Below are 15,683 nucleotides of genomic sequence, written 5' to 3'. Positions count from 1 at the left end.
GCCCAAAAAATGGATCACTGCTCACTAGGATGTGCGCCTCTGGTATGGGCTCACTTGGAATGAAGTGAACGCTTGCAAGGATTCATATGGTACTGGCATCAATCAACTCAATTTTCTCCTGTGAGAATTGAGGGGCATTGATAGTGTTGTCTTCGTTATTTTGATTAGACCTTTCATTACTATCGTCGTCATCTTGAGAGTCAGAGCTGATGACGTGCATAGTTGAGTCTTGTGGTTTCTTCTCCAGGCGTTGAATGAGTAGATGCATACTCCGACATGGTAGGTGTCAATGTGTTTCTGGTTCATTACCTGATGTGATGCATGACAACTAGGGAAAAAGACGACTGTGGGGATGGGTAGGACAACGACGGGTGGAAGCTACACGAATCCACACGATCGAATTCGAAACTTAAAAACCGATGAAATACTGGTGGTGTAGCCCCGTTCCTCGCTGAGGGCGGGAGTACTGTCTTCAAGCATCGCGACGATACCGAAGCACCAAATCCAATACTCGAATTCACGTCACGAGGGAAATTCACAATAGAGAGAATTTTAGGGAGTTCCAAATCAAATCAAATTTGTCGGCGGTGGAGAATTCTCGCGGAACACTATACGAAGAACACTTCGACACCAAAGAGTTCAGGCGTACCTCGGCACCGTAGTGCGTGAAGAGGTTGCATGGAATTCTGGTCATGACGAGACTGGGCGATTCCGGGCATTGAATGGCCCACTAGACGAGAGGGTCTGGGCGTTCCGCGCGTTATACGGCCCTGGCAAAGAGCGAGGCGGACGAGTGCAAACACAAACAGGGCTGGCGTGCGAGGGCACTGGTGTGCCTTGGGTGACCCTAGGCGGGCGTCCTTGGGTGGCTTGGGGCTGCCCTGGGCAAGCAGCCTTGGGCAGCCAGGGCAAGTGACCTTGGGCGGCGGCCTTGGGCTGTCTAGGGCGGCAGCCTTGGGCGGCCTAGGACGGGCTGTCGTGGATGACCCTGGGCAGCGGCCTTGGGCTGTTCTGGGCGGCAGCCCTGGGCAGCCTAGGGGCGGGCTGCCTTGGGTGGCCCTGGGCGGCGGCCTTGGGTTGTCCTGGGCGGGCATTGGGCGGCCTAGGGCGGGTGGCCTTAGGTGGCCCTGGGTGGCGGCCTTGGGTTGTCCTGGGCGGCCCAGTTTGGGTTTCCTATGGTGGCCTAGGGTGGCCTGGGCGGGCTGCCTAGGGCGGCGCGGGGCGGCGGCCTTGGGCTGTCCTAGGCGACAGCCTTGGGCGGCCTAGGGCGGGCTGTCTTGGGCGGCCCAGGGGTGGCCTTGGGCGGCCCTGGGTGGGCAGCCTAGTGCTGTTTGTGCGGGCGGTGACGGCGAGATGGAACAGAGGGTAGCTGGTGGCGCGAGGCGACGACGACGGCGGCGGCGGTGACGACGAATGAAGGTAGAGATAGGGAGGCTAGGGTTGGGCCAAGTACTCCAAGAATAGAAAGATAACTCGATTCTTGAAATAAACTTGCCTAACTGTTTCTTGAAACATTGGCCTATACATATAGGCCTTGGAGGAAAGAGAAAATATAGTTTAAAGAAATAAAAATAAAGACGAGCGACGTGACTAGCGACGTGGTTTTGTGTCACGTTAGGGGGCAGTTCTGGATCTGCCTTTGGCGACGTGTCAGGACGTGTGAGGGGGCGTGCATGGGTGGAGATGTGCTTTATGCTGTGATTGGTCCAAACTAAGGGGTAAAATTGATCATAAGTCGTTTGTAAGGATAGTTAAGTACCAATAATAATTTTATTTCCTTACTAGTAGTATTTTAGTAAGGGTCGATCCCTCAGGGAGCTAGGTAACTAGTTAGGATGAATTTCAATTAGTATTTCAAGTTCAAGATTTGTATAAACCTCTTTTGTAATTTTTTTAGTGATTAAGCAGGTTTATGTTCAATTAATAAAGATGATATGAATTTTACCAAGTGTAAAAAAATTTCCGTAGGAAGCTTAGACTGAGAATGATTTTTGAGAATTTTTTCAGAATTTTTTATTGTCTCAAGGGAGAGATGAAAAATTCTGAATTTAATTGAGTGAGAAAAGGAGAGTAAGAGAGAGATTCTGCTGCTGAATGTGCGGGCGGAAGCGTTGTTTGTGCGCTGGGCTTCAGCGCTCTGCCACTGGTCACGCGCACGGAGGTCCTCTCACGTGCGGTGGACCAAAACAATGATATATGGAGTTCCATATATCGGTTTGACACGTGTGAGTTGGCTTTGGAAAGCTTGAGACGTTGGCTATCTGCTTAAGGATAGCCAAGAAGCTAAGGAAAATTCCAGGAGGAGATAGGATAAGAATAAGCACGTGACCTTTTTTTGTGATACCCCAAAGGGCCCAAGGTTGTTTCTCCAGGTCCCTACCAACTGGCTTGAGATCCAGGACGCTCCTAGAAGACTCCTTGCACCTCCAAAATGAAGGTGGACCCAGGAACAATCTCAGAAAAGAAAGAAAGTGAACAAAATAATACTGAATTCTTGGATGCCCTAAAGGAGGGTGAGGGGGGCCCTTTTATAGGGGTACATGTGTTTGTTCCCACCATTCTTGGTTGTTGGATCATGGATGAACGTCCAGGATTGAGTTCTTGAGGCCTCAATCCAGGTGATCAGACCCCAACCAACCAGATTCTTTCCCTCCAGGTTGAATTTGGAGGGAAAAGAACAAGTTGGTTAGAGTTTGTTACAAGTCATCTCTAGCCCTTGGATTTGAGCTGGAATGGATGGGTGGATGGGTTCCACCTCATGGATCCTGGGCTGGATCTCGACTCTGGGCTCTCCTCCAAACAGGATCTGCCAGCTGGAGTCACTCTCATGTCTCTTGATCAACCTGGAAGCCTCCAAGGATGTTCTAGAAGGTCTCCTTCAAGCTTCCTTTATACCAAGCCTATTGATTGAGTCAACTCCACTTGTTAGCATGCATCTTTTTCTTCATTGCTCCTTTTGACTTGAAATTTTGTCCCAAGCCTCAAGACTCCTGTCTTGACTTCCCCATAAAATTTCGTAATTTTATGACCATCAAAAGTCTACATTGACCTGAAGAGTCAACACACTAGGGAAATCGTTAGATTCATATTCCACTTGACTCAATGATCAAGTAGGGGTTAGAAATATCACTCAAATCCGCTTAAAAGTTAATCCCAAAACTGTATAACTTGTGAAATGCATGTCAAAGCATTGATGGAAACATTAATTAAGTAGAAAATGTAAGCTTTTTAATCATTGGGAAAGTGAAAAGGCATGATCTCATTACTATGCAAAATAAGCATTTTTGGCAATGTTGTGCTTACTTGTAGGAGATTTAAGATGAATAATGCATGAAAATGACTACCCTTATTTGAGTTTATCATGCGGGCGTGTTGACTTAATTCGGTGATGATGGCGGCAAGTCTGCAGCGGTTGCGTTGACTTTGGACGATGGTGGTGATGCGTCTGGCGTCGATGCGTTGACGTCGTCGCCACCATGATGTCATGGCACCTGTCATGCTCTATATGGCATAGGTAATATTCATTGTAACACGCAAATATAAAGTAAAAAAGTATCATATGTCAAAAAAGCTATAGACAATGTACTTGTAGTAAGAAAAGAATTCTGAAAAATGTGTTTCTCCGTCTTTGGAAAAGTTATATTTGTCTTCACAATGCTGCATGAACTTCATCGTAAATCCCATGTAATGTATCATCACAGGCGTCCTACCACTTGGAAGCTAATACGACATCTGAAATAAAAACCCATCTCAATTGACCATCCATATGTAAACATAACTGAAGATAAATTAGAATCATACCTGATGTATTTGGGTCAACATCAATTTCAGTGTCATGGAAAATATCATACCATTTAGTTTTTCCTCCTCGACACCAACACTTTACACAGACAAGTGCCTCAATATTCATCGCGTCCAAACCCGATCTCTCATAAATGACAATTGCTCTACTAGCGGAGAACAACCATTCTGAGGGAGCACTTGTAGTAGGCATTGATAGAGATTTACATGCAATTTTTGATAGTGTTGCATAGACAAAAACATTGGGCATGTGTAGAGTGATGCAGGACGGACATTGTCGACGTCGTGCGGCGGGAGCGTGCAGTCCGTTCGTCCCTCTCGGGGACGTTCATCTTGGGCGGCACGCCCGCCTTGTTGGTGGGTGTCCCTGAAAGATCTTGTCCTGGGGTCCTCAATTCGTTGGAGGGCCGAAGTAGACTCTATCTCCACGTGGTCTGCGCTCCACAGGTAGTCGTTAGGGCGTTGGTGGGCCCGACTACCGGTGGAAGGGGGGGGTGTTCAGCCGGCCGGATGGTGAGGACGGCGGCGAACTAGCCGCTACATAAGACGGCCATAGGCGGCGTCGTGTGGCGGCGGCGATGGTCAGCAATAGTGGCGGCGGCGAAGATGGTGGCGGCGACGCCGAGATGTCGATGACCGAAGGTGGGCAGCGGCCAAGATGGCGGCAGCGCGGCAGCCGGATATAGCGCGCGCGGCGGCGGAGATTGCCGGGATATTGAGCCGCGGTAGTGGGCCTCGCTTCGGGTAACAGACCACCGAGATGGTGGCGGTCCATTAGGTTAGCCCGTAACGGGCATAGAGCTGTCGTGGCATCCTCGAGATGCGTGCATGGCGATTGGGCTTCCGGAGAGTGGTTTGAGGCGCGAAGGCTGGCGGCTGGACTTCGGAGGGGCGGCGCTTTGAGGCGCGAGATGCGGCACGCGCGACGCGGAGGCAGTTCATCGAGTGGGCCTTGGACCGGAATAGAGGCACCGACCCATAATGCTCCGGCGAATGGGCGGAGTCGCGACTGAGGACTGACCAGTGTGGGCGCGCGGCGGGCGGCCGTCGAGGGCGCCTTGCGACTTCGGTGCAGCGGCAACGTCGGCGCGGTTCGGCGGTGCGGGTGGCTGCGGCGGCCGCGGCTGCCGCTGGGCTACCGCGGCCGATCCGGCGGCTGCGGCGCTCCAGCTGCGAGCTGCTGCGGCCGCTCCGGCGGCTGCGGGCGCTCCAGCGGTTGCGGCTGCTGCGGCGCTCCGGCCGGCGGCTACGGCGCCGCGGCCGCTGCGGCCGACCTGGCGGCTGCGGCTGCGGCGCCGCGGGTTGCGGCGCGCCGCTCGCGGCTGCGCGGCGCCGCGCGGCGCGGCGGCTCGCGGCCGCGTCGAGCGGCGCGCGCGCCAGGGCGGTGGCGGCGCGCGCCGCTGCGCAGGGCGGGCGGCGCGCCGCAGCTGCGGCCGCGTGCGGCGGCCGCGCGCTAGGCGGCGGCCGCTGGCGCTGCGGCCGCCGCGTCAGCGGTGGCCGCTCGGTGCTGCGCGCTACGCGGCGCGGCGGCTGCGGGCGGCTGCGGGCGGCCGCGCTGCTGCGGCGCCGACCCGCTGCCGCGGCGACGCCGCTGGCTGCTGGCGGCGCGGCGCTGCCGGCTGCGGCGGCGGCGGCGCCGGCGGTGTCGGCTGCGGCTCCCGAGCGCGGCGGCGCCGCGAGGGCGTGGCGGTCGCTGCGGGCGCTGGCCGCGGGCGGCCGCGGCGCTGCGGGCGGCTGCGCGCGCATCAGCGGTGGCGCTCGGGCTGCGGCCGCTTCGCGCGGCGGCGGCTGCGGCCGCGGCTGCTGCGCCGACGGCGCTGCGGGCGGTTGCGCCGCGAGCTGCCGCGGGGCGGCGGCCGCCGGCTGCGGCCGTACTCGCGGCGGCGTCGGCGGCTCGCGCCCACGGCGGCGCGGCGGCGCGGCCGCGGCTGCGCAGCTGCGGCGCGGCGCGGCGCTGCGGGCCGGCAGCTGCGGCCGCGTCGAGCTGCGGCTGCGCGGGCGGCTGCGGCCGGCCGCTGCCGCGGCCGCGGCGGCTGCGGCGGCTGCGGCGGCGGCGGCGCCGCTGACGGCTGCGGCGCTACTGCGCGGCGCCTCATCGCGGCGGCTCCGCGATCCGGCGGCGCTCCACCGACCTGGGACCCCGGCGGCGGCGCCTAGGGTTCCGTCGGCCTGTCCTGACAGGAGGGGAGGCAGGACGGGTGGCCAAAGTCGGCCCGTCCGTCCGCCCTCTCTGTTACTCTCTTCTCTCAAAACGGGAACGGGATCTTTCTTTCCAAAAATTCAAAATTAGACTTGTTCTTACTCTTACCTTAGGGGTCCTATATATAGGCCCCTTGGGTTACAAAGGAAAAACCCTAAGCGAAAACAGGAAATTTTTACCTAGACTTAGAAAAACAAAAAAAAAAAAAAATAACTAGATAACTTGAGGGCTACGCCATCATAGAGTCTCCCCCTCCTTGATGTGTTGTATGTACTACGTAGGAATGTCTCCATTTCTTTCAAAGGGGAAGCTGGCGAGGTTGTTCTTATAGACAGTTCGCTGCTAAGGGCCTAACAGACCCAATCCTTTGATGGTTGTTGTTGCGGGGGCATGGTTGTGTCACGTCGATCATGGGAAAATGTCAGTGTAGTAGGGAGAATTCCTTGAACAAAGGATAGGGCCTTCAAATAGGATGCCTTGTCAAACATTGACCCCTTGCAAAATGGGTCAAGTAATGAGGGAGCTAGCATGGCATCATTGTTCCACAACAACTTAAATGTGGCTAGTTTTGTCTCATGGCAACAACTACGTGCCGCAATGATGCGCGTTCATCCTGTGGCAGTCTTTGGTTGGTGAACAGTGTGGACTCAACAACCGCTTCATGAGGTCCTCCACGTGTCGTGCTAATACCCGCATGAGGAGGAGGACATCCCCAATGACAGACTCCTTAGATATGCTAACATGATCGGTTGTGTACAAGAAAGGTCCCAGTAAGTGATGAAAATATATGTGATCGACAAGCCAATCACACATTCCACATTTTGTTCCATGTTCATTAATACTACATATTCATTATAGTGCACATGTGATGCTTATAATGAAGTCCATGAATACACGATCAGACTTAATGAATTATGATGAGATCGTAGAAGGAAAATCACTAGTTTTCAAGTATGTGTTCTAGATATTCCTATTCGATGGATACACAAGAAGGACATCAAAGTATCCTGATAGAATAACAGTATATAGCCTCACTCATATGATGATATGGCCGGTCCCATAGCCATTAGTGTGGAAACACTAAGGATAAATAGTGGGTGCTCTTTTGTACCAACTTTTAATTGATTCACTAAATTGATTCGTACGAATCCCAAAATGATATTATACCAAACTTTTAATCAGGTTGATTCACGTTGTGATTAAGTGGTCCGTAGACTTGAGACACCAAAGATGTCTTGTAGATGGACGGTTCAGGTACACCAAGGAATACAGTCGACGAGTCTCTAATCATGGGATTCTAAACGATCTTAGTTCAGGTACATAAAAAAGTTCACGAAGATGATTGAGTGGTCTAGATGGGATCGTCCACCCTCGATATAAGAGGTGACAACTCAAGGAAGACGATGCAATGAAGTCCTTGGCCAAGGTAGTGAAATATTGGAGAAGAGTTCTACGATGATTTCTGAACGCATCGGTACTAACTCAGATGATCGATTAGGGTTTGACAGTTGACCATACCCTAAGTCATCTAAGGAGCCTCAAGTTAATGAGGGATTCTACGTGCAAGGTAACGATGATGAACATGTTCCAAGAGTGAGTCGATACACATTCCTTTGTATCTTCTAAAGCACGAGGTTTAGCTTGGCACCCCACGTGTTGGAGACTCGACCTATTGATTGGGTTAAATAGATCCAATGTTAATTAATCTATATGATGATATCGTTAATTAATTTGGAAGGCCAATAAAGGTTATTGGGCTACTAAAGTCGTTAACTAGACTAATACACTGGCCTAAAGGGTCACCCACAAATAGTTTTTTAGACGTCAGAATATATGTTTGAGTTTTGGGGGTTATTGTGAAAAATATCCATTTAGTATAATAGGGGAAGGCCCTAAACGAAATTCACCAAGGCTAGAACTGTTTGAGGGTTTTTCCCTTTCTTCGCCCTTCTACCCACAGTCCCTCTCCATCCCAAATGTGATCGAGACAACGTAATAATGACAATTAAGATTGAATGGGGCTATTCAAAGAGGAGGAGATTCGACGTGCCGAGGATCATGTGGATATGTCTAGAGGCTGCACACTTGAGCAGCTCGACTTGTCTAGCTCCGGGATTGAAGAAATCACGGATTTGATATGTGCAAAGGTACTTCATTTCATGGTTTTAATGATGCCATTCGATTCAGTTCAAGTCTTCCACTGGGGAATATTTTGATTTATTCATCCATGTCAAGGTCTCTACAACCCAACAGTAAGAAGGAAAACTTTATAAGCAACTCTCATTCATCACGCGGGATCTTCGTCTGGCTACCCCTTGTCGTGAAGAATGCAACCCCTTGCATCAATCACATCCCTTTTGACAATAGCTTCTTCTAGCATCTCGTGCTTGCTACTCCATCGTATCAGGCAGGGAAGTGAGGGCGATCTTTGCTTTAATTTATGTGTCATGCATATACCAACATAATATCTCCGTCGCTTGTTGATTGACGAATATCTCAAACTACTATTCTCACTTTAGTCAAATGTCCCCAAGTGAACCGTCACGTCACTACAATGAGATGTCCTCTTCGCCCTCCTCCACGTCTGATTCACTATCATATATATCAGCAGCCATGCTGATATTACTCTCCTCCTTGTCTATGGGTGTCGTATTGGGTACATAAAAGCTCTTTAATGCAATGTAAATGAAGATGTGGACTATTTGTGTGACACATGGAATGTGTCGCCTGGCACTGAACCCTATGCTCCTTTCACACAGTCTTCTTCCTAATATGGCCATCATTTTTTTGTTGCTTGATGCGTTATCAGTGGTAATGACACATAACGATGATGGAAATCACATTAAACGTTAGAGTGTACATTGAAAAGTATCAAATACAGTAGTCCTAACATTACTCGCCTTCGAGTCGAGCCCATAGTCTTGATGCACCTTGACAAGAATTTCTGTAATAGAATCCCCATCGTGCTTCCCATAGAACTCGAGAATGCCGAGGGTAAGTTCACGATACGTCCAACGAGTATCAATCCAATGAACTGTTATGCCCAAAAGTCCACAACCATTTTCCACTATCCAATCATCAGATGTCACCCCCACACTATCGACATCTGCAAATGTGCGAATGAACTATGTCTTCATTCTCTCAAACAATTTCATCGTTCATGCCTTCATGACTCGGGCACTCGGGGAGGGTACCTCACTCTCTATCGCAAATCACCATGTCTCCTTCCAAGCATCTATATCAACCCAACGCCATGGCAAGTCCGTGCAACAAACTAGCCTACCAATGGCGTCTTGGTCTCTTGTTCGACCCCTCAATGGTCGCCTTCTGCCGAAGAGACCTTATGTCTTGTCGCGTGCTAAGTCATCTTTACATCGTTGCGTACTAGTGCTGGCCTTCAGCCCATCATGTTCTTTCGGATGAATAAAATTGAAATGATGCCAAAAGACACTAGTACTACCTTCTATTGGGCACTTCAAATAGACTGCCTTTGTCTCATTCTTCGTGCGACAAATTTCACACTCGTATGTCGAATCCCCAACAACTGTGAAGTACTTTAGAATGGGTGAACGTTTTGCTCGTCCATGGGGCTCCTACACATCAGCAGTATGCTCTACTGGTTATTCCTCAAATGCCGACTCCTCATCTATTTGAGGTAAAGCGCTCTCCGTCGTTGACATGGCAGTTGAATGGGTGAAGTGTAAGGTTTGTGTGTAATGTACAGATGTGAAAAAAAAGGGACACTGAATAGTATTTGAAAAATAAAATATTGCCATAAATAAGATTTCAAAAATAACATAGACGGTCTACTAATTCCAATGATAACTTCATGTGAAGGCTGAAGTTGTTTAAGAAGAAGAGGAGATTGCCCTTCGGGCAGAATTGACTGATCCTTATTTTGGGGCAGAAGATGGTTAGAAAGACATCATCAATCTATGGAATAATTTGGAGGATGAGGATAAAAAAGTATCATGAATTTTGTTTTCATATCATTGTTACCCTTATTCCCATGCCTTGGGCCTGGGGGGCATTCACATAAAATTCTTTAGGGCTCATCATCACCTCGGGCTTGATACATTTGAATATCATTTACGACTAGGCTAAGCAGTACAAAAATAATTAAGTCTACCAGATCATCTATCTCATTTAGTAGATACATAGAACATATTTCACACAATTATCTAGAATAAAGTACACAAAATTTATAGGATGCACCATAATCACCTGCTCGACATATAAATCACACCATGAGTGTGAAAGCTCAGGATCGAGAGATCGCGAGAGTCTCTACCAGCCCACACAGAAGTGGTGGCGTGGCTAGTGAGTACTGCTGATATAGAATTATGCATGTGCGATCGGGATGTAGGTACCTCAATTCGGACAGCCAGGCTTGAAAGCCCTTCGTTTAATTTTTTTTAATGTAAAATAGGCAGAAACGACAAAAGGAGCCGCAATGTTGGACTTATGCATCGTCCATAATAATAAAAAAATATGGTAAGCTTACCGTCTTGCTTTTTTTAATGTTTTGCAGCGTCGATTTCCGTGTGCATTTAATAGGTCGGTTAGCGCGTGCATTAAATGCACGCGCTAACGACTTTAAAAAAATATGCTGCGCACGTGCGTGTCAGTTACCACGTGCATTTAATGCACCGGCTAACCGATTCACGTGCAAAGGAGAGCACATGTGTTGGTTGCCGCTTGCATTTAATGCACGCAGCTAACCGACGTGGTAGATATATATATATAAAGAAAAATCAAAACCAAACTTTTCCGCCATAATATATATATATATATATATATATATATATATATATATATATATATATATATATATATAGAATCATGTGCTCATGATGGCATCGCGATTCGCGATGCCATAATGAGACAATAATGTTTTTTCTCTCTCTTAATTTTATTTAAATAATATAAATCCATTTATTCACCAAAATTTTGGGCAAATGATGTGGATTCCCCTTGATATATATATAAATATATTATCAAATACCACATAAATTAAATACGTATTATTTAAATATATAAAAATCATTTCTTGGCTATATAATGGTCAACAAATTATAAAAATATGGAACAAATTCCGGAAACATTAAGAAAGCCCTTTCCAACATTTAGCCAAGTATTTAAGGCCCGGTAAAAAATATTTATTCACTGAAATGAGGTTAAATCCCATGTAAAAAATGATAACAAAATCAGAAATAATAGTAAAATCAAAGGCTAAGTGATCTATCTTCATTTTTATATGATAACATGCAAATATAGTTATTAAAACACATAAACATATTGTAAAGATCCTTACTTAATCATGTTAATTTGCAAGTTATCATCTATCTCTATCTCTATCTCTATCTCTATCTCTATCTCTATCTTTATCTATGTCTGTTTCTATCTCTATCTCTATCTCTATCTCTATCTCTATCTCTATCTCTATCTCTATCTCAATCTCTATCTCTATCTCTATCTCTATCTCTATCTCTATCTCTATCTCTATCTGTATCTCTATCTATATCTTTACGTCTTTTTTTATCTCTATCTCTATCTCTTTATCTATCTCTATCAATATCTCTATCTCAATCTCTGTCTCTATGTTTATTTCTATTTCTATCTCTATCTTTATTACGATCTCTATCTCTACCTGTTTCTTTATCTCTATCTCTATCTCTATCTTTATCACGATCTCTATCTCTATCTGTTTCTTTATCTCTATCTTTATTTCTACTTTTGTCTCTATCTTAATATCTATGTCTATCTCTATCGTAATATTTATCTCAATCTCTATCTCTACCTCTATCTCTTTCTACATCTCTGTCTCTATTCTACCTCTATCTCAACCTCTGTCTCTATCGATATCTTTAATGTTTTCTGGATTGCTCGCTCTATCTCTATCTCTCATTCTATCTTTATCTCTATATCAATCTCGATCCCTATCTTTATATATATCTTTATCTCTATCCCTTTATCTATCTCTATGTGTCTCTCTCTCATAAATGTTTTGTCAATTTCTATATTTATCGATATCTCTTATATATATTTTTATCTCTATCACTTTCTTTTTCTCTATATCTATCACTATCTTTATCTCCATCTCCATCTGTATTTCTCTCTCTATAACTATATCTATCTCTATCTCATCTCTATTTTTTCTCTATCTCTATCTCTAACTCTATATCTATATCTATCTCTATCTCTATCATGAATTTTAAGTCAATATTTATATTTATCTCTATATATATCTACATTTTTATCTCTATCTCTATCGTTTTCTCTATCTTTATCACTATCTTTATCTCCATCTCTATTTCTATCTATATCTCTATCTCTATATCTATCTCTATTTTATCTCTATCTCATCTCTATCTCAATCTCGATCTCTAACTCAACATTGGTTGCTATCTCTTTCTCTATCTCTATATCTATTTCTGTCTCTACATCAGTCACAACACTATCTCTATATCTATCTCTATCTCTTTTTCTATTGTTATCTATATCTTGAGCTCTATCTCTATCACTGTCTCTATCTCTATATGTAACTATATGTCTATTTGCTATCCATATCTCTGTCTCTATCTTTATCTCCATCTCTAGATCTATCTTTATTTCTATCTGTATCTTTATCTCTATCTCTATCTCTATCTTTATCTCTGTCTCTATTTCTATCTCTATTTTTATCTCTATCTCTATATCTATATGTATCTTTATGCCGATAACTTTGTTTATCTCTATCTCAATTTTTATATCTATCTCTCCCTGTATTTCTATCTCTATGGCTATCTTTAAATTTATCTACAGGTAAATCTCTAAACGCGTCACTATACCCAAATCTAAATGTATTTCTATCTGTATCGATATATTTTAATCTATCTCTATTTGTATCTCTATTTCTCTACCTAGATCCACATATTTATGTTTCTCTCTATCCCTATCTGTATCAATATATTTACCAATATGTCCATCCCTATCACTATGTCTATATCTGTCTCAATCACTAAGTCGATCTTTATATTTATATCTATCTCTATCGCCTTCTATAATTCTGTCTCTATCTCTATCTTTATCTCTACATGTCGATATATCTCTATCTTTATCTTTGTCTCGATCTCTATCTTTCCCTTTATCTGAATCCATATCCCTCTCTGTATCTACATATTTACCTATATGTCTATCCCTATCGCTATGTCTATATCTATCTAAATATTTTTCTCTATCTTCATCTCTATCGCTATCTTTGAATATATTTATCTCTTTACATCTTCCCCTATCTCTATCTGTATATCTATCTCTATCTCTATCTCTATCTCCATCTCTATCTCTATCTCTCTCTATCTCTATCTCTATCTCTCACTCTATCTCTTTCTCTATCTCTATCTTTATCTCCATCTCTATCTCTTTCGCTATCTTTATCTCTATATCTATCTCTATCGCTATATCTATCTCTATCTCTATCTCTATCTCTATCTCTATCTCTATCTCTATCTCTATCTCTATCTCTATCTCTATCTCTATCTCTATCTCTATCTCTATCTCTATCTCTATCTCTATCTCTATCTCTATCTCTATCTCTATCTCTATCTCTATCTCTATCTCTATCTCTATCTCTGTCTCTATCTCTATCTCTATCTCTATCTCTATCTCTATCTTGATCTCTATCTCTATCTCTATCTCTATCTCTATCTCTATCTCTATCTCTATCTCTATCTCTATCTCTATCTCTATCTCTATCTCTATCTCTATCTCTATCTCTCTCTCTAACTCTATCTCTATCTCTATCTCTATCCCTATCTCTGTCCCTATCTCTATCTCTGTCTTTATCTCTATCTCTATCCCTACCTCTATCTCAATCTCTATCGCTATCTCTATGTCTATCTCTATCTCTATCTCTATCTCTATCTCTATCTCTATCTCTATCTCTATCTCTATCTCTATCTCTATCTCTATCTCTATCTCTATCTCTATCTCTATCTCTATCTCTATCTCTATCTCTATCTCTATCTCTATCTCTATCTCTATCTCTATCTCTATCTCTATCTCTATCTCTATCTCTATCTCTATCTCTATCTCTATCTCTATCTCTATCTCTATCTCTATCTCTATCTCTATCTCTATCTCTATCTCTATCTCTATCTCTATCTCTATCTTCTATCTCTATCTCTATCTCTATCTCTATCTCTATCTCTATCTCTATCTCTATGTCTATCTCTATCTCTATCTATATCTCTATCTCTATCTCTATCTCTATCTCTATCTCTGTCTCTATCTCTATCTCTATCTCTATCTCTAGATGCATTTCTTTCTCTATCTCTATCTTTATCTCCATCTCTATCTCTTTCGCTATCTTTATCTCTATATCGATCTCTATCGCTATATCTATCTCTATCTCTATCTCTACCTCTATCTCTATCTCTATCTCTATCTCTATCTCTATCTCTATCTCTATCCCTATCTCTGTCTCTATCTCTATCTCTATCTCTATCGTTATCATTATATCTATCTCTTTCTCTATCTACATGCATATCTTGATCTCTATGTCAGTCTCTATCTGGATCTTTATCACTATCATTATCTCTATGTCTGTCTTTATCTGGATAAAAAATCTGCATTTCTATCTATGTTTGTATTTCTCTTTATCTATATCACTATCTGTATCTCTCATTCTATCTTTGTCTCTCTCTCTCTATCTTAACCTATATCCTTAGTTTTATTGTTTTTTTTATCTATTTATATTTTTCTATCTTTTTTTTTAATCTCTATCTTTATCTCTATCTCTATCTGTATCTCTTATTCTATATTTCTCTCTCTCTCTCTCTCTCTCTCTATCTTAACCTATATCCTTAGTTTTATTGTTATTTTTATCTATTTATATTTTTCTATCTTTAACTTTATCTCTATCTGTACCTCTATTTCTACCTCGATCTCTATCCATATCTCTATCTTTATCTCTAATACTATCTCTACATATAGAGATAGAGATACGGAGAGAGATAGAGATAGAGTTAGAAGTAGGGATAGGGATAGAGATAGAGATAGAGATAGAGATAGAGATAGAGATAGAGATAGAGATAGAGATAGAGATAGAGATAGAGATAGAGAAATAGATATAGATAGAGATAGAGATAGAGATAGAGATAGAGATAGAGATAGAGAGGGAGATAGAGATAGATATAGAGATAGAGATACAGATAGAGATCCAGATAGACATGTAGTGATAGAGGAAGAGGTAGGGAAAGCGATAGGGAAAAAGATAGACTTTCAGATAGAGATCTAGGTTAAGATCCAAATAGAGATTAGAGCTAGAGATAGTGATAGAGAAAGAGATATATATATATATATATATATATATATATATATATATATATATATATATATATATATATATATTATGTATATATATATTTGTTTTTAGCAAAAATCACGGTGCAGAGTGCACGTAACCCTAGGTTGTGCCAGTACTCCGATCCATCCGTGCCCTGGATGCCACCCAGGGAGATTTTATTTATAAAGTGTAGTGTTTTTCAATGTTTGTGGGCGTGGATCGAGTATATATATCCCAATTACACGCAGATCCCACTCGTCCACGGCCATAGTTAGGGAAAAGAAAAGATACATACGTGGTACCTCACGAACGCTCGGGGAAGAGTGTAGGTCGGCGTCTCTCTAGGGCGGCTGCACG

This window comes from Wolffia australiana, chromosome 15 (genome assembly GCF_029677425.1).
Source record: "Wolffia australiana isolate 7733 chromosome 15, ASM2967742v1".
In the NCBI taxonomy this organism is placed as follows: Eukaryota; Viridiplantae; Streptophyta; class Magnoliopsida; order Alismatales; family Araceae; genus Wolffia; species Wolffia australiana.
The sequence above is the reverse complement of the archived record's forward strand: the minus strand, read 5'-3'. Positions refer to the sequence as shown.